General features: G+C 36.2%; 4 non-coding genes across 4 annotated transcripts; all 4 read left to right on the top strand.

The window, feature by feature from the left end:
• The first annotated feature begins 886 nt into the window (after positions 1-886).
• On the top strand, positions 887-1,077 carry LOC135765761 (U2 spliceosomal RNA). Its single transcript, XR_010541023.2, has one exon. It is a non-coding gene; the product is annotated as a U2 spliceosomal RNA (small nuclear RNA).
• A 781-nt stretch (positions 1,078-1,858) lies between these two features.
• On the top strand, positions 1,859-2,023 carry LOC135765762 (U1 spliceosomal RNA). Its single transcript, XR_010541024.1, has one exon. It is a non-coding gene; the product is annotated as a U1 spliceosomal RNA (small nuclear RNA).
• Positions 2,024-9,258: 7,235 nt separating this feature from the next.
• Positions 9,259-9,449, top strand: LOC141282628 (U2 spliceosomal RNA). The gene has a single exon (XR_012337427.1). It is a non-coding gene; the product is annotated as a U2 spliceosomal RNA (small nuclear RNA).
• Positions 9,450-10,232: 783 nt separating this feature from the next.
• LOC141282589 (U1 spliceosomal RNA) lies at positions 10,233-10,397 on the top strand. Its single transcript, XR_012337386.1, has one exon. It is a non-coding gene; the product is annotated as a U1 spliceosomal RNA (small nuclear RNA).
• The last annotated feature ends 10,447 nt before the right edge of the window (positions 10,398-20,844 follow it).

Genomic DNA, 20,844 nt, shown 5'->3' with positions numbered 1-20,844 from the left:
ATTTTTTTTCACTCTACCCTTCATATTACAGCTGTCGAAAAACCACAGCAACGTTGACAGACCTGGAAGCCATGCAGGTTGAAGCCATGATATATTAGCAGTTTTTAAAATAAGTTAAATCTAGAATCCTTATTGGTTTTAGATACTTAAAAGCAATGAATGATCTTCTTTCTTTTGAATTGATTTGGTATTATGGAGGAGCTCTGTGTCTGGTTATTGAAGATGATTTCGTCTTTGCTCCTATGTTGGCTTATTTTTTGTTATTTCCGTTACTATATATATATATATATATATTTTCCCCTTTGTTTTTTCTGATTTGAGGTTATGAAAATGTTTTAATTTGTAATAAAGGTTTTTTGAAAATTCTAAATTCTCTCTCTCTCTCTCATGAGCGTGGATCAGTTCCTGCATCAAGGAAAAAATGCGCATCCTGGTAAATTTCAGAAGTTAGACGACTGAGCTGCAGCGGACAGCGTAAGATTTATGAAAACACATTTGAGAAGAAAGGCAAAGCATGTTTCACAGTTAATCCAAGACCATAATGACAATTTTGCGCTCTGTTTCCCGAAGCTCGTGGAGGCGTGGAGCAGCATACACAGTTAAGGTATGTGCGATCTATCGGCATTACCTTTACGATCGACGTATTGGATCTGCAAGCTGCAAGCAAATTAACTGAAGCTTTACTTCATGTTTCTGTTTGGTTAAGCGATGACTGCTTTTTCCCAACAGTTTGTGTGTGTTTTCTGCATGGGTTTAGAAAACATGAACTTCTGATCTGCTAGCTCAACGTTCTACCTCTGTAACGTATAGAGTTAAATGCCCGCTAGCCTCCACCCCAAAAGCCAGCGCCTTCGCCGGCTCCCCCTTTGGCTGCGTCTATTCCGGTATCGCTTCTCGGCCTTTTGGCTAAGATCAAGTGTAGTATCTGTTCTTATCAGTTTAATGTCTGATACGTCTCCTATCCGGAGACTATATGTTAAATGGATTTTTGACCTTCGGAAACGGAAGCGGAGCTTGCTCCTTCCACTCCATGCATCAACATGGTATTGCAGTGTTTCCATGAATGGTGCGCTCCCCTTCTCGGGGACAAATAAGTCAAATACAAAAAAAGAATTTGCTTCTTTTGTGCGTGAATGACGGTGTTTTTTCTAATACGTGTGTTTTAAAATTGCTGTGTTTTCGTTGGCTTTATTGGTTTAACGAAAAGCTTGCGTGGAAATGAACACGCTGATAAAGAAATGTTTTTGTAATGTATTTAATTATTTTCTTTACAAGTTTGTGGTGGTGATCCGAGGACGAATTAAACATCCTCGACACAGCTGAAGGTGCAACAAAAGCGAAAGAGGCCGATTGGAATGTTAAAAACACCTGAAAACTTTTTTCACTACCCTTCATACTACAGCTGTCGAAAATCCACAGCAACGTCGACAGACCTGGAAGCATAGCTGTACTTGTTTAACTCACAACGACAACGGGTAAGTCATTGAGCCCTGTGTTTTTATTTATCCACGTTCTAAAATTGCTATGCTTTCGTTGTTTCTTGATTGCTCTGTACATTTCTTTGTTTCTATTCCACGTAAAGTTACTTTGTAATAACGAAACCATATATTTGAATGCGCAATTTAAATCCATTTGATTTAAATTGTTTCACATATTTCACTCTACACGGTTCAACCGGGCTGGAAACGGAATAAAAATAGGGTAGATCTCGAAGAATGTTTGGTCTCAGACGTGGCTTCGTGCGCTTTCCACCTGGTCACACACAGTAATGAAATGTTAGTCGGACGGCCTTCGGGGGCGCCGTTGATGTGATCGGTCACAGGAAGATGCGGCCGTCTGGCCTCAAAGGGTGTCGCTCATACTTACCTGGCAGGGGAGACACCATGATCATGAAGGTGGTTCACCCAGGGCGAGGCTCAGCCATTGCACTCCGGTTGTGCTGACCCTTTGCGAATTCCCCAAATGTGGGAATCTCGACTGCAAAATTTCTGATAGTGGGGGACTGCGTTCGCGCTCTCCCCTGACCTATGTGTTAAAAATAGATTCTTTTGTCGTTTTACGTAAAATCCAAGAGACGTCTAACCACGGCCCAAGAATACATTAGTCATCAAAAAAGCGGCTATTCAACGACTACATAATTTCTAATAGACAGCGAATATGTGTCTAGGCTAAAACAAGGCTTAATTTGGGCTGTCAGTGAAAATCTAATAGACGTTTGACCATTCCAAAAGAATAGACTAGCCATTAAATAGAACCACAATCAAACGGCTACATGTCTAAGAGACAGTCAACAAAATAATGCTTAGATGATTCTTTTATTTCCAATATAAGAGGTTCTCGGGAATGGCAATCATCCAAACTAATAAATTATAAAGGCTTTTATAAGAAAATGACAACAGTTAAACAACATAGACAGCGTTGGGCAATACAAAATGCTAATAAATACAAGACAAATTGAAATATTGTACATGCATGTACATTAAACAAGCCAACAAATCTGCCAATGGGCTACGACAATTTTTCTTGAATTAAGTGTTTATATCTAGATTTGTTTCTTACCCCTTTGGCAGATTTATTTGCTTGTTTTAAGCCCAAATTCGCTTAAATTTTGAGTTTTTTTCTCCCTAAAGGCTAGGCTTATTTTCTTAGGGCATTTTGCTCATCAAAAAATGCATCTTATTTTAAGACTTTCTAGATATTTGTACAGTGAAAACAGTTCGAAATAACAAGTAAGAAATGATTTTTTGCAATGTATTCATTCATTCGCTACCCTTCATAATACAGCTGTCGAAAAACCACAGCAACGTCGACAGACCTGGAAGCGTAGCTGTATTTGTTTAACTCACAAAGACAACGGGTAAAGTATTTTCTTGATTACCTAAATGACTTGCCGTAAGAAAATAAGTTTAGGTTTAAGGGGGGGGAATACAGTTTAAAGGGATATTTCAATTTATGATGATAATTCTGTCATCATTTACTCATGCATACAGGCTTACAACAACACGAGGATTAGTTTTTTTTCTGAGTAACACAAAAGAAGGTATTTTGAGGAATGATGGTAAACCCACAGCAGATAGTCACCATTGACTTCCATAGTAGGAATAAAAAAAATATGATGGAATTTATTAGGTACCATCAACCGTGTGCTAACCATCACTTTGCAAAATATTTTCTTCATCATTTATCACGCTACTTCCAAAATATTTTTTCCTACTAAGTCAATGTTTCATTATTTGCTTTACAAGCTTAAAAATGATGGTGACATGATTCCATGGTAATCACAAACAGTTAAACAAGTAAGATAATCACCATTACTTTTAAAAGCATTTTGAAAATTGCTTGCTTATGCTGGGAGTAAAGGTATTTCACGCAGTGCGCATCCTCTTTAAAAGGTAATGTATGCTTCTTTTAAAGCTGACACATTTGCCACATTAAAATAACAGAAATGTGTACTTTTTAAACTTTTTGGAGCCGGTGTGTCTGTGTTCTTGGGGCACACATCTACATGTAAAAGCAGAATTGCTTATTATTCTTCTCTATTTCTTGTATAGGTCAATTATGAGTGAAGAACCGTTCACCAAATGAAGACCGCAGCCAGGTGACGGGATTCTGTGGTAATCGCAAACAGGTAAACCAGTAAAATAATCATCATTTATTGTTAAAATAATTTTGAAAATTGAAGTTCTGTGTGTTCTTATTGTACTTTATTTATTTCTGCAGGTAAGCACCATACCGTAAGCTTCATTCCCTTTATAACAGGTAAGGTTCATACTGTTTTATTCTTTTGTACTGTTTTATTCGTACTGTTTTAAATCATTCAGTAAATGCAAAGTTAAACTGATGTGTTTTTAATCTAGATTTAAAAGTGTCTACTGTTGAAGCACATCTGATCTCTTCTGAAAGCTGATAATAACTAAATGCTGATGCACCTTGTTTTGAGTGAACCCCTGTTTTTTCTAAATGACCTGATCCTATTGCTCCGAGTAATCGGTTTCATATTCGATTAGCATATCTGTCATGTATTTCGGCCTGTAGCCATGAAGTGGTTTTTAAACAAGTAACAGTACTTTTTTAATCCATTGTCCATTGCAATAATCGGCCCTGCTGGTGATGAAAGCATGAACAAGTTTCTCTAAGTCCTGTCTTGAGACAAAACCTCCAATTCTGGCAATATTTCTGAGATGGTAGTAAAAGCAGAATTCCTTATTATTTTTCTCTATCTCAGGCTCTATGGCATATATGTCATGATTTTATTTGTCTATTTATATGTCTATTTACAAGGACTGCCTTGGCCAAACGTTATTGTTAATTAATATTGAAGCAGTTATTTAACATATTTCCTTTGAGTAGTGATTTGTGTAATGATCCATATATCTATTTTTATGTATATTTTTAACTTAGGAATGTGATTTTAAAGCACATATTTGTTATTGTATGACACCTCTCATGTTATGAAAGTAAAAAATAAATGTATTTTCTGATGTCTTGCATTTCTGTTTTTAAACTGTTAATCCTTATCAAGTGCTATACATTAGAAAGTGGATAAATAACAAAAATGTCACTCCTGACAGCTGATAAATTAATCGTTCTTTATAGCACCACTGAGGTGAGCATTTTTCAAGGCAAGATTCTTTATAGAACCGTATAAAAAGGTTCTATATAGTACCAAAAAAACGGGTTCTGCTATGGTTACAAGCTGAAGAACCCTTATTTGGTACTATTTAGGAGCATTTGTCTTTAGAGTGTTGCGTAGGTTCGAAACTTTCAATCTTTAAACCAAAAAAAAAGGGTCACACGGTTTTATTTGTGGTGTGGACATGAACACGCTGCAGGCATTGAAATGTAATTTGTAATTTATTGTCTCATTTCATATTTAACAAATAGAAAGCAAAGTGCTATTCAATCAGTTTAACTAAACAACTGGTGTTCCTCAATTTTGGGGCCTATTTTGTTCAGTATATCAGTTTTGTTCAGTTTTGTATGTGCATGCAAAAAGCATTCAGCGAGCAAATTAACTGAAGCTTTACCTTCGTGTTTCTTTTTGTATGAGTGATAACTGTTTCTGTATGTATTTGTATGGTTTTTTTACAAGTATAGAGTGAAATGCACACGGTGAGTAATGAACGCAGACCTTCAGTGCCGGATCTCTGACCCGCTAACCTCCATCCCGACAGCCAGCGCCTTCTCCGGATGCCATTGCGGTATCGCTCCTCGGCTTTTTGGGTAAAATCGAGTGGACACCGGGGACTACACGTTTGAATGGATTTTTGACCTTCGGCTATGGAAGCGAGGCTTGCTCCGTCCACTCCGTGCATCGACTCTGGCGCTTTCCGGGGACAAATAAGGTGAGTTTAAAACCAGAGTTTGCTTCTTTTGTGCGTGGTTGCCAGTTTGTTTGCCAATCCGTGGTCATAATATGTTCCGCTTCGTGGTTTCTCCATCGCTCAGTACTTTTCTGTGTTTCTATTTTACGTAAAGCTAACACCAAAACGATTGTGGAAAGCGCTATATAGATTGTTCTCAAAGAAAAAACGAGAAACAAACCCATGTGAATATGGGTCAAATTATCTAGGCGGAGCACTTCGTTCAAAGAAAAACGCAACAGAATTGTTTGCGTTGAACAAAGACAATGGTGCGTGCAGACATCGAATGTGTATTGTGGATAAAAAATGGCCAGTGGGGTGGGACAATTTTTCTTGAATTAAGTGTTTATGGGAAAAGTTAACGAATTTTTTCTTACCCTGTAGGCAGATTTATTTGCTTGTTTTAAGCATAAAATAACAGGAGAAGAAATTGTGTAGGGGGAGCAGAGGGTTTTTTTTTTCGTTCAAAGAAAAGCAGCGTGGCACGAATGAATGTTTGGCTGAAATGCTATCGTAATTTCCCCCTTAATTTTCCTTACAAACATGAAACCAGAGAGAAGGGCCAGTTGGCATCGAATTGCACCTTGTATTCGGTGATTGATTGAGGAAAAATATGCGTATGTGTATATATACACTTGTTTTGTTGAACAGAGACAATGGCCGCGTGCTCCAGCGTCACCTATATGCCTATTTCACAAAATGGCGCCTTTGACCGGAAGTAAGGAAAACATCGTTCAGGTTGCACCACTACGATGGCCACTCAATATAGTATGGACTGACAGCTGCTTTGTTTTCTCCTACACATGAATTTACTTGTAAAAATAACAATAACAGATATTGTCGATTGGTGTTATATTATTTTTTTAGCATTTCGTATTATCAAAATATATCATATGTTAGACAGCTGTCAATTTTAAATAAAATAACGAGACATACATAACTATTCGTGTCTGCTCCCGTTTATTGTAATGAGTCTGCACATTTGGAGAAATACTTAGACATTTTACTTCTTATTTCTTTAGACTGAATAATTATTTCTTATTAATTCCAAAGTATGAGACCCGATGATCTAATCGTGGTGTATGTGCTATTCCTCGTTTGTTTGCCTGCATCCATTGCTTTACGGCTTGCTTGTTGCGTTGAAATGCACATTTGATTTCTTTACCAGCATTGGATTTAGACCATTCAATGAGAAGAGTTAACAGCGTTTATTATGATTGATAAGCCCTCAACGGAGAATGAAGTCTGCATACATTAAAAGCCTTATTTTGTTTTTATCGTGTGCCTTCCAAAATGTATGCGACGAAACTTAAATCACGCAAAATATGAATGGTAACTAGACGTGCTTGTTGTGTGCAGGGAGTGCATTTATTTGTAAACTTTTGCTAAATCAAAATGGTTTATTTGTATTTGCTTTTTACCTGGGTTTTATCAGGTTCGCAGTCGGGACATTTTTAATCCATAGTGTATGGAGTTATCTAGTAGAAAATGATCTGCTGTTTTTTGGTAGAATGTTGTGTGAGCTAAAGAAACGAGGAATAAAACACACACCGCGATTAAAAAAATCAGATCTCATACTTTGTAATTGAAAATAAATAATAATTAATTTCAAAGAAATAAGAAGTAAAATGTGTAAGTATTCCTCAAAATGTGCTTTGGACTAAGTCTCCCGTCATCACAGCAAACGGGAGCAGACCCGAATAGGTATGTCTAGTTATTTTATTAAAAATTCCCAGCCGTCTGTAAATTCATGTTTGAAAGAAAAAAGTAAATGAATATCTTACTTACTGTTTTTGTCTTGTTTTCTAGTGAATATCTGACAATTCTTAAATGGAGATACATTTACTTGGTAAGCAAAGTGGCTTAAGATATTATGTATTGTAATAGAAAATTGTTATAAAAACGTTTTGTTTTTGCTGGGAATTCTTGTATATATTTCACAGCTATATAATTAATTATAATAACGCACTTTTTGTTGATAAACATGTTAAAAAATACATTAACACAGAATAATGTGGCAACAAATCAAATGTGCATTTAAATGCAACAAGCAGAAAATAAATAAATAAAGCAAATGCATGGAAAAGAAACGAGGAATAAAACAAACACCGCGATTAAAAAAATCAGATCGCATACTTTGTAATTGAAAATAAATAATAATTAATTCCAAAGAAATAAGAAGTAAAATGTGTAAGTATTCCTCAAAATGTGCTTTGGACTAAGTCCCCGTCATCACAGCAAACGGGAGCAGACCCGAATAGGTATGTCTAGTTATTTTATTTAAAATTTCCAGCCGTCTGTAAATTCATGTTTGAAAGAAAAAAGTAAATGAATATCTTACTTACTGTTTTTGTCTTGTTTTCTTGTGAATATCTGACAATTCTTAAATGGAGATACATTTACTTGGTAAGCAAAGTGGCTTAAGATATTATGTATTGTAATAGAAAATTGTTATAAAAGCGTTTTGTGTTTGCTGGGAATTCACAGCCATATAATTAATTATAATAACGCACTTTTTGTATATAAACATGTTAAAAAATACATTAACACAGAATAATGTGGCAACAAATCAAACGTGCATTTAAATGCAACAAGCAAAAATAAATAAATAAAGCAAATGCACGGAAAAGAAACGAGGAATAAAACAAACACCGCGATTAAAAAATCAGATCGTATACTTTGTAATAATTGAAATAAATTATAAAAATCAACAGGTTTATATTTAAAACAAGTAAAAAATATCTGCCAGCGGGGTAAGAAAAATAAACGTAATTCTAGTTTCAACTTAATTCAATAATAAACTCAATTTAGGTTTATTTTTCTTACCCCACTGGCAGATATTTTTACTTGTTTTAAGCCTTAACCTATTACATTTTAGAATTTATTTCAGTAAACAAGACTTAAATTCTAAGCCACTTTGCTTATTAAGTAAATGTATCTTGATTTAAGAATTATTTTTTAACTCGAAAACATGAATAAAATACTAAGTAAACGAACAGATTGGGATGTTCAAAACACTTAAACATTTTTTTTCACTCTACCCTTCATATTACAGCTGTCGAAAAACCACAGCAACGTTGACAGACCTGGAAGCCATGATATATTAGCAGTTTTTAAAATAAGTTAAATCTAGAATCCTTATTGGTTTTAGATACTTAAAAGCAATGAATGATCTTCTTTCTTTTGAATTGATTTGGTATTATGGAGGAGCTCTGTGTCTGGTTATTGAAGATGATTTCGTCTTTGCTCCTATGTTGGCTTATTTTTTGTTATTTCCGTTACTATATATATATATATATATTTTTTCCCCTTTGTTTTTTCTGATTTGAGGTTATGAAAATGTTTTAATTTGTAATAAAGGTTTTTTGAAAATTCTAAATTCTCTCTCTCTCTCTCATGAGCGTGGATCAGTTCCTGCATCAAGGAAAAAATGCGCATCCTGGTAAATTTCAGAAGTTAGACGACTGAGCTGCAGCGGACAGCGTAAGATTTATGAAAACACATTTGAGAAGAAAGGCAAAGCATGTTTCACAGTTAATCCAAGACCATAATGACAATTTTGCGCTCTGTTTCCCGAAGCTCGTGGAGGCGTGGAGCAGCATACACAGTTAAGGTATGTGCGATCTACCGGCATTACCTTTACGATCGACGTATTGGATCTGCAAGCTGCAAGCAAATTAACTGAAGCTTTACTTCATGTTTCTGTTTGGTTAAGCGATGACTGCTTTTTCCCAACAGTTTGTGTGTGTTTTCTGCATGGGTTTAGAAAACATGAACTTCTGATCTGCTAGCTCAACGTTCTACCTCTGTAACGTATAGAGTTAAATGCCCGCTAGCCTCCACCCCAAAAGCCAGCGCCTTCGCCGGCTCCCCCTTTGGCTGCGTCTATTCCGGTATCGCTTCTCGGCCTTTTGGCTAAGATCAAGTGTAGTATCTGTTCTTATCAGTTTAATGTCTGATACGTCTCCTATCCGGAGACTATATGTTAAATGGATTTTTGACCTTCGGAAATGGAAGCGGAGCTTGCTCCTTCCACTCCATGCATCAACATGGTATTGCAGTGTTTCCATGAATGGTGCGCTCCCCTTCTCGGGGACAAATAAGTCAAATACAAAAAAAGAATTTGCTTCTTTTGTGCGTGAATGACGGTGTTTTTTCTAATACGTGTGTTTCTTTAAATTGCTGTGTTTTCGTTGGCTTTATTGGTTTAACGAAAAGCTTGCGTGGAAATGAACACGCTGATAAAGAAATGTTTTTGTAATGTATTTAATTATTTTCTTTACAAGTTTGTGGTGGTGATCCGAGGACGAATTAAACATCCTCGACACAGCTGAAGGTGCAACAAAAGCGAAAGAGGCCGATTGGAATGTTAAAAACACCTGAAAACTTTTTTCACTACCCTTCATACTACAGCTGTCGAAAATCCACAGCAACGTCGACAGACCTGGAAGCATAGCTGTACTTGTTTAACTCACAACGACAACGGGTAAGTCATTGAGCCCTGTGTTTTTATTTATCCACGTTCTAAAATTGCTATGCTTTCGTTGTTTCTTGATTGCTCTGTACATTTCTTTGTTTCTATTCCACGTAAAGTTACTTTGTAATAACGAAACCATATATTTGAATGCGCAATTTAAATCCATTTGATTTAAATTGTTTCACATATTTCACTCTACACGGTTCAACCGGGCTGGAAACGGAATAAAAATAGGGTAGATCTCGAAGAATGTTTGGTCTCAGACGTGGCTTCGTGCGCTTTCCACCTGGTCACACACAGTAATGAAATGTTAGTCGGACGGCCTTCGGGGGCGCCGTTGATGTGATCGGTCACAGGAAGATGCGGCCGTCTGGCCTCAAAGGGTGTCGCTCATACTTACCTGGCAGGGGAGACACCATGATCATGAAGGTGGTTCACCCAGGGCGAGGCTCAGCCATTGCACTCCGGTTGTGCTGACCCTTTGCGAATTCCCCAAATGTGGGAATCTCGACTGCAAAATTTCTGATAGTGGGGGACTGCGTTCGCGCTCTCCCCTGACCTATGTGTTAAAAATAGATTCTTTTGTCGTTTTACGTAAAATCCAAGAGACGTCTAACCACGGCCCAAGAATACATTAGTCATCAAAAAAGCGGCTATTCAACGACTACATAATTTCTAATAGACAGCGAATATGTGTCTAGGCTAAAACAAGGCTTAATTTGGGCTGTCAGTGAAAATCTAATAGACGTTTGACCATTCCAAAAGAATAGACTAGCCATTAAATAGAACCACAATCAAACGGCTACATGTCTAAGAGACAGTCAACAAAATAATGCTTAGATGATTCTTTTATTTCCAATATAAGAGGTTCTCGGGAATGGCAATCATCCAAACTAATAAATTATAAAGGCTTTTATAAGAAAATGACAACAGTTAAACAACATAGACAGCGTTGGGCAATACAAAATGCTAATAAATACAAGACAAATTGAAATATTGTACATGCATGTACATTAAACAAGCCAACAAATCTGCCAATGGGCTACGACAATTTTTCTTGAATTAAGTGTTTATATCTAGATTTGTTTCTTACCCCTTTGGCAGATTTATTTGCTTGTTTTAAGCCCAAATTCGCTTAAATTTTGAGTTTTTTTCTCCCTAAAGGCTAGGCTTATTTTCTTAGGGCATTTTGCTCATCAAAAAATGCATCTTATTTTAAGACTTTCTAGATATTTGTACAGTGAAAACAGTTCGAAATAACAAGTAAGAAATGATTTTTTGCAATGTATTCATTCATTCGCTACCCTTCATAATACAGCTGTCGAAAAACCACAGCAACGTCGACAGACCTGGAAGCGTAGCTGTATTTGTTTAACTCACAAAGACAACGGGTAAAGTATTTTCTTGATTACCTAAATGACTTGCCGTAAGAAAATAAGTTTAGGTTTAAGGGGGGGGGGATACAGTTTAAAGGGATATTTCAATTTATGATGATAATTCTGTCATCATTTACTCATGCATACAGGCTTACAACAACACGAGGATTAGTTTTTTTTCTGAGTAACACAAAAGAAGGTATTTTGAGGAATGATGGTAAACCCACAGCAGATAGTCACCATTGACTTCCATAGTAGGAATAAAAAAAATATGATGGAATTTATTAGGTACCATCAACCGTGTGCTAACCATCACTTTGCAAAATATTTTCTTCATCATTTATCACGCTACTTCCAAAATATTTTTTCCTACTAAGTCAATGTTTCATTATTTGCTTTACAAGCTTAAAAATGATGGTGACATGATTCCATGGTAATCACAAACAGTTAAACAAGTAAGATAATCACCATTACTTTTAAAAGCATTTTGAAAATTGCTTGCTTATGCTGGGAGTAAAGGTATTTCACGCAGTGCGCATCCTCTTTAAAAGGTAATGTATGCTTCTTTTAAAGCTGACACATTTGCCACATTAAAATAACAGAAATGTGTACTTTTTAAACTTTTTGGAGCCGGTGTGTCTGTGTTCTTGGGGCACACATCTACATGTAAAAGCAGAATTGCTTATTATTCTTCTCTATTTCTTGTATAGGTCAATTATGAGTGAAGAACCGTTCACCAAATGAAGACCGCAGCCAGGTGACGGGATTCTGTGGTAATCGCAAACAGGTAAACCAGTAAAATAATCATCATTTATTGTTAAAATAATTTTGAAAATTGAAGTTCTGTGTGTTCTTATTGTACTTTATTTATTTCTGCAGGTAAGCACCATACCGTAAGCTTCATTCCCTTTATAACAGGTAAGGTTCATACTGTTTTATTCTTTTGTACTGTTTTATTCGTACTGTTTTAAATCATTCAGTAAATGCAAAGTTAAACTGATGTGTTTTTAATCTAGATTTAAAAGTGTCTACTGTTGAAGCACATCTGATCTCTTCTGAAAGCTGATAATAACTAAATGCTGATGCACCTTGTTTTGAGTGAACCCCTGTTTTTTCTAAATGACCTGATCCTATTGCTCCGAGTAATCGGTTTCATATTCGATTAGCATATCTGTCATGTATTTCGGCCTGTAGCCATGAAGTGGTTTTTAAACAAGTAACAGTACTTTTTTAATCCATTGTCCATTGCAATAATCGGCCCTGCTGGTGATGAAAGCATGAACAAGTTTCTCTAAGTCCTGTCTTGAGACAAAACCTCCAATTCTGGCAATATTTCTGAGATGGTAGTAAAAGCAGAATTCCTTATTATTTTTCTCTATCTCAGGCTCTATGGCATATATGTCATGATTTTATTTGTCTATTTATATGTCTATTTACAAGGACTGCCTTGGCCAAACGTTATTGTTAATTAATATTGAAGCAGTTATTTAACATATTTCCTTTGAGTAGTGATTTGTGTAATGATCCATATATCTATTTTTATGTATATTTTTAACTTAGGAATGTGATTTTAAAGCACATATTTGTTATTGTATGACACCTCTCATGTTATGAAAGTAAAAAATAAATGTATTTTCTGATGTCTTGCATTTCTGTTTTTAAACTGTTAATCCTTATCAAGTGCTATACATTAGAAAGTGGATAAATAACAAAAATGTCACTCCTGACAGCTGATAAATTAATCGTTCTTTATAGCACCACTGAGGTGAGCATTTTTCAAGGCAAGATTCTTTATAGAACCGTATAAAAAGGTTCTATATAGTACCAAAAAAACGGGTTCTGCTATGGTTACAAGCTGAAGAACCCTTATTTGGTACTATTTAGGAGCATTTGTCTTTAGAGTGTTGCGTAGGTTCGAAACTTTCAATCTTTAAACCAAAAAAAAAGGGTCACACGGTTTTATTTGTGGTGTGGACATGAACACGCTGCAGGCATTGAAATGTAATTTGTAATTTATTGTCTCATTTCATATTTAACAAATAGAAAGCAAAGTGCTATTCAATCAGTTTAACTAAACAACTGGTGTTCCTCAATTTTGGGGCCTATTTTGTTCAGTATATCAGTTTTGTTCAGTTTTGTATGTGCATGCAAAAAGCATTCAGCGAGCAAATTAACTGAAGCTTTACCTTCGTGTTTCTTTTTGTATGAGTGATAACTGTTTCTGTATGTATTTGTATGGTTTTTTTACAAGTATAGAGTGAAATGCACACGGTGAGTAATGAACGCAGACCTTCAGTGCCGGATCTCTGACCCGCTAACCTCCATCCCGACAGCCAGCGCCTTCTCCGGATGCCATTGCGGTATCGCTCCTCGGCTTTTTGGGTAAAATCGAGTGGACACCGGGGACTACACGTTTGAATGGATTTTTGACCTTCGGCTATGGAAGCGAGGCTTGCTCCGTCCACTCCGTGCATCGACTCTGGCGCTTTCCGGGGACAAATAAGGTGAGTTTAAAACCAGAGTTTGCTTCTTTTGTGCGTGGTTGCCAGTTTGTTTGCCAATCCGTGGTCATAATATGTTCCGCTTCGTGGTTTCTCCATCGCTCAGTACTTTTCTGTGTTTCTATTTTACGTAAAGCTAACACCAAAACGATTGTGGAAAGCGCTATATAGATTGTTCTCAAAGAAAAAACGAGAAACAAACCCATGTGAATATGGGTCAAATTATCTAGGCGGAGCACTTCGTTCAAAGAAAAACGCAACAGAATTGTTTGCGTTGAACAAAGACAATGGTGCGTGCAGACATCGAATGTGTATTGTGGATAAAAAATGGCCAGTGGGGTGGGACAATTTTTCTTGAATTAAGTGTTTATGGGAAAAGTTAACGAATTTTTTCTTACCCTGTAGGCAGATTTATTTGCTTGTTTTAAGCATAAAATAACAGGAGAAGAAATTGTGTAGGGGGAGCAGAGGGTTTTTTTTTTCGTTCAAAGAAAAGCAGCGTGGCACGAATGAATGTTTGGCTGAAATGCTATCGTAATTTCCCCCTTAATTTTCCTTACAAACATGAAACCAGAGAGAAGGGCCAGTTGGCATCGAATTGCACCTTGTATTCGGTGATTGATTGAGGAAAAATATGCGTATGTGTATATATACACTTGTTTTGTTGAACAGAGACAATGGCCGCGTGCTCCAGCGTCACCTATATGCCTATTTCACAAAATGGCGCCTTTGACCGGAAGTAAGGAAAACATCGTTCAGGTTGCACCACTACGATGGCCACTCAATATAGTATGGACTGACAGCTGCTTTGTTTTCTCCTACACATGAATTTACTTGTAAAAATAACAATAACAGATATTGTCGATTGGTGTTATATTATTTTTTTAGCATTTCGTATTATCAAAATATATCATATGTTAGACAGCTGTCAATTTTAAATAAAATAACGAGACATACATAACTATTCGTGTCTGCTCCCGTTTATTGTAATGAGTCTGCACATTTGGAGAAATACTTAGACATTTTACTTCTTATTTCTTTAGACTGAATAATTATTTCTTATTAATTCCAAAGTATGAGACCCGATGATCTAATCGTGGTGTATGTGCTATTCCTCGTTTGTTTGCCTGCATCCATTGCTTTACGGCTTGCTTGTTGCGTTGAAATGCACATTTGATTTCTTTACCAGCATTGGATTTAGACCATTCAATGAGAAGAGTTAACAGCGTTTATTATGATTGATAAGCCCTCAACGGAGAATGAAGTCTGCATACATTAAAAGCCTTATTTTGTTTTTATCGTGTGCCTTCCAAAATGTATGCGACGAAACTTAAATCACGCAAAATATGAATGGTAACTAGACGTGCTTGTTGTGTGCAGGGAGTGCATTTATTTGTAAACTTTTGCTAAATCAAAATGGTTTATTTGTATTTGCTTTTTACCTGGGTTTTATCAGGTTCGCAGTCGGGACATTTTTAATCCATAGTGTATGGAGTTATCTAGTAGAAAATGATCTGCTGTTTTTTGGTAGAATGTTGTGTGAGCTAAAGAAACGAGGAATAAAACACACACCGCGATTAAAAAAATCAGATCTCATACTTTGTAATTGAAAATAAATAATAATTAATTTCAAAGAAATAAGAAGTAAAATGTGTAAGTATTCCTCAAAATGTGCTTTGGACTAAGTCTCCCGTCATCACAGCAAACGGGAGCAGACCCGAATAGGTATGTCTAGTTATTTTATTAAAAATTCCCAGCCGTCTGTAAATTCATGTTTGAAAGAAAAAAGTAAATGAATATCTTACTTACTGTTTTTGTCTTGTTTTCTAGTGAATATCTGACAATTCTTAAATGGAGATACATTTACTTGGTAAGCAAAGTGGCTTAAGATATTATGTATTGTAATAGAAAATTGTTATAAAAACGTTTTGTTTTTGCTGGGAATTCTTGTATATATTTCACAGCTATATAATTAATTATAATAACGCACTTTTTGTTGATAAACATGTTAAAAAATACATTAACACAGAATAATGTGGCAACAAATCAAATGTGCATTTAAATGCAACAAGCAGAAAATAAATAAATAAAGCAAATGCATGGAAAAGAAACGAGGAATAAAACAAACACCGCGATTAAAAAAATCAGATCGCATACTTTGTAATTGAAAATAAATAATAATTAATTCCAAAGAAATAAGAAGTAAAATGTGTAAGTATTCCTCAAAATGTGCTTTGGACTAAGTCCCCGTCATCACAGCAAACGGGAGCAGACCCGAATAGGTATGTCTAGTTATTTTATTTAAAATTTCCAGCCGTCTGTAAATTCATGTTTGAAAGAAAAAAGTAAATGAATATCTTACTTACTGTTTTTGTCTTGTTTTCTTGTGAATATCTGACAATTCTTAAATGGAGATACATTTACTTGGTAAGCAAAGTGGCTTAAGATATTATGTATTGTAATAGAAAATTGTTATAAAAGCGTTTTGTGTTTGCTGGGAATTCACAGCCATATAATTAATTATAATAACGCACTTTTTGTATATAAACATGTTAAAAAATACATTAACACAGAATAATGTGGCAACAAATCAAACGTGCATTTAAATGCAACAAGCAAAAATAAATAAATAAAGCAAATGCACGGAAAAGAAACGAGGAATAAAACAAACACCGCGATTAAAAAATCAGATCGTATACTTTGTAATAATTGAAATAAATTATAAAAATCAACAGGTTTATATTTAAAACAAGTAAAAAATATCTGCCAGCGGGGTAAGAAAAATAAACGTAATTCTAGTTTCAACTTAATTCAATAATAAACTCAATTTAGGTTTATTTTTCTTACCCCACTGGCAGATATTTTTACTTGTTTTAAGCCTTAACCTATTACATTTTAGAATTTATTTCAGTAAACAAGACTTAAATTCTAAGCCACTTTGCTTATTAAGTAAATGTATCTTGATTTAAGAATTATTTTTTAACTCGAAAACATGAATAAAATACTAAGTAAACGAACAGATTGGGATGTTCAAAACACTTAAACATTTTTTTTCACTCTACCCTTCATATTACAGCTGTCGAAAAACCACAGCAACGTTGACAGACCTGGAAGCCATGATATATTAGCAGTTTTTAAAATAAGTTAAATCTAGAATCCTTATTGGTTTTAGATACTTAAAAGCAATGAATGATCTTCTTTCTTTTGAATTGATTTGGTATTATGGAGGAGCTCTGTGTCTGGTTATTGAAGATGATTTCGTCTTTGCTCCTATGTTGGCTTATTTTTTGTTATTTCCGTTACTATATATATATATATATATTTTTTCCCCTTTGTTTTTTCTGATTTGAGGTTATGAAAATGTTTTAATTTGTAATAAAGGTTTTTTGAAAATTCTAAATTCTCTCTCTCTCTCTCATGAGCGTGGATCAGTTCCTGCATCAAGGAAAAAATGCGCATCCTGGTAAATTTCAGAAGTTAGACGACTGAGCTGCAGCGGACAGCGTAAGATTTATGAAAACACATTTGAGAAGAAAGGCAAAGCATGTTTCACAGTTAATCCAAGACCATAATGACAATTTTGCGCTCTGTTTCCCGAAGCTCGTGGAGGCGTGGAGCAGCATACACAGTTAAGGTATGTGCGATCTACCGGCATTACCTTTACGATCGACGTATTGGATCTGCAAGCTGCAAGCAAATTAACTGAAGCTTTACTTCATGTTTCTGTTTGGTTAAGCGATGACTGCTTTTTCCCAACAGTTTGTGTGTGTTTTCTGCATGGGTTTAGAAAACATGAACTTCTGATCTGCTAGCTCAACGTTCTACCTCTGTAACGTATAGAGTTAAATGCCCGCTAGCCTCCACCCCAAAAGCCAGCGCCTTCGCCGGCTCCCCCTTTGGCTGCGTCTATTCCGGTATCGCTTCTCGGCCTTTTGGCTAAGATCAAGTGTCTTACCAGCAGGTGGAGCGGTGATCCAACTCTTTGGTGGACTCTGCTTTCAGTCTGTTTTGTGACTGGAAGTTTCCCCTTTCAAAGAGAATATTTACTTGCGTTTCTTGGAGTTTGTTTTTCTTCAGAGGGTAAGTAAATTATTTTATTTATTTGTTGTTGTGTAATTTTAGAATATTTATTTATTTAGTATTTATTGGTTTTTATAGTGTTTATTATTGTTTTAGTGTCATTGTTGTTTAAGTGTTTGTTGTATTTTTGGCTTGTGGTGCCTCCAAAATGTCGGCTGCTCGTGCTGGCATGAGGAGGCACCACAGCACTCGTTTTAATCTTTTAGAGCAAAATGGAAAAGTCATAGAAATGTCCAGACTTGATTTTTCTAGGAAGTTAATGCAAAAAGTGCTTGGTTTTAAACCTGAGGAGTTGAATTGTATTCTGACCCTGCCTTTTAACAGAGGCTTTGATGTGAGTTTTAAGACAGTGGCTTTGTTAAATGTTTTCTGGCAACGCTTCGAAAATGCTAAGACCCACTTCTCCATGTTTAAGGTGGAAAAACTGACTGACAATACACAGAAAGTTGTTATTGTCAAGATGTTTAATGAAACTGTTAGTGGAGAAGATATTTGTGTGTGGTTGGGGAGATATTGCACTGTTAAGGGCCAGGCTATGAAGGTGGTGGATGAGGATGGCATTTGGAATTGCTCTTGGCGGGTTCCCATCAAACAATGGGAAGACCCCCAAGGCTTCCAGGGCCTGAAACATCTGCCATCGATGATAGTTCTTGGAGAAAACAGAGGCTACATCTACTACCAAGGAATGCCCAAGCTCTGCCGCAGGTGTGGTGAGTTTGGACACTTGGTAGAAGCTTGCCAGAAAACTTTTTGTAAAAAATGCAGAGAAATTGGGCACTCCTTTGAGGAGTGTCCCAATGGCAGAAAGTGCAACCTCTGTGGGGACTGCAATCACCTTTACAGAGATTGCCCTAAGTCATTTGCCAACAAGCTAAAAGCAAATAAAATGGCGGAAAAGGTGACGGTTATTGAGGGGGCGGAGCTACAAAATTCGAATTTCCCGCCAAAAGCTGCTATTGGTGGAGAAGGTGAGGAGGAAAGTGAGCTCCGCCCACCAATTACACAAACTAATCCTGCACATGATGGCCAGTTACAGCAACAAGGTATGGTTTCAGAAAATGAGGAAAATGAGAATGAATGTGAAATACAAGGTATTGTAAATGAACACGAAATGGAGCAATCATTGGATAGATTGCCTTGTGCTCAATTGAAAAGAAAGAGGGGCACCCAATCCCCCTTGGTAGAGGAAATGGAAAAGAGAGATGAGGTTCATCCTGTTTTAGAGTCTTCTTCATCAGGAGACCTGAACAGGATCTTCCCCACAAACTCTGCAAATGAAATTTCCTTTTTATCAATTGAGTTGAAAGCATCCACTCCTAGAGCAGCCCATGGCAGCTCGAGTGAGAAACAGGATGAACCCCCTGATTCCTTGTTAATAGGAATAAAGGAAGAACCTGTTTCACATGAGATTATTTTTAATGTTTAAGTTTATTTTAACCCCTTTTTAAATAGATTTTTGCATTTATGTCTTTTAAAGCATCATGCCTTTTTATTTTCCTGCTCATGGCTCTCATCATTTCAACCATAAATGTAAGGAGTGTGAGAGCCACCCTGAGAGCACAGAATGTCTTATCTCTTTTAAAAAGTTTTAAGTCAGATGTTTTTATATTGCAAGAGTGTGCTTTGCCTTTTAGTAACACATACAAGAAATGGGAGGAACTTTGGACCGTCGGAGCATCCATATGGACGGGTTCAAACCTAAACAAAAATGATGGTGTGGCTATTTTGATAAATAACCCAAACATCTTGGTGAAGGGCAGTACCGTGGTGAAAGAAGGGCGGGCCCTTTTAGCAAACCTGACTTTTTTAGATAGGGATTTTAACATTCTTAATGTCTATGGTTTTGCAGAAAAGAATGAAAGGTATGAGCTTTTAAAAGACTTGCAATCCCACCTTTTAGGAAGAGTGCCTTTAATTTTTGCAGGTGATTTTAATTGTGTTTTAAGTAAAAAAGACAGGAAAGGGGTAGGGGATGATTTTAGGGTAGATAAAACATCAGTTTTATTACAGAATATAATTAAAGATTTTAACCTAAAAGACTGTTTTAAAATAATGCATCCTAGAGAGGAGGGCTTCACCTGGTTTAGTGGTGATGGCACCAGAGCCTCTCGGATTGATTACATTTTTACCAGAGATTGTCCGCCCACAGATGCTACATTAACTCCCCTGTTTTTTTCTGACCACGTAATGCTATCCTGCACCCTCTCACTTCCCTCTGGTGTGACTATAGGAAGAGGTCTGTGGAAGTTAAACTGCTCTCTGTTATTAGAAAAAGATATAGTCAGTAAATACAGAGAGCAGTATAGTCAATGGCAGACCCTTCAAGACTTTTATGAATCACGGGCACAGTGGTGGGAAATGGTAAAGGGAAAGACACAGACTTTTTTTAGGCAGGCAGGGAAAAGAAAAAAGGAAAAAGAAAGACGACGTATGGTGGGATTGCAAAAAAGGCTACAGCGTTATTTTAACCTTTTTAACATGGGGTTTGATTTTAAGGAAGAAATAGAAGAAGTAAAAAAGGAAATGTCTGATCTGATGGAGGCCCAGAGTAGAGGTATTATGTTAAGATGCAAAGAAAAGGAACTGGAAGAAGGTGAGAAATGCACCAGATATTTTTTTAAGAAAATTATTAGTAGGGACAAAGCAATAGTGAAATTAAAAAACAACCATGGAGAAATTTTAACAGGAACAAAAGATATAATGAATGTAGTAGAAAGTTTTTATGAAGACCTGTACGGAGAGAAAACAATTGATGGAGACATAGCAAGAGAAGTTTTATCCCATATAACAAAAACAGTGCAAGACAGTTCCTTTTTAACTAAACATTTTACCCATTTTGAAATTGAAAAAGCTTTAAGAAATTTTAAGAGGCAAAAGTCTCCAGGAGTTGATGGACTCCCTTTAGAATTTTATCAGACTTTTTGGGACATTTTAGCACAAGACCTTTTAGCTGTTTTTAATGACTTTGACAAATGTGACAGACTACCGGACAGTTTTAGGACAGGGATAGTAACACTGCTACACAAAAAGAATGACAAATCAGACCT

Source organism: Paramisgurnus dabryanus, chromosome 9 (assembly GCF_030506205.2).
Source record: "Paramisgurnus dabryanus chromosome 9, PD_genome_1.1, whole genome shotgun sequence".
Taxonomy (NCBI): domain Eukaryota; kingdom Metazoa; phylum Chordata; class Actinopteri; order Cypriniformes; family Cobitidae; genus Paramisgurnus; species Paramisgurnus dabryanus.
Note: the sequence above shows the minus strand (reverse complement) of the source record. Positions and strands in the feature narration are given on the sequence as shown.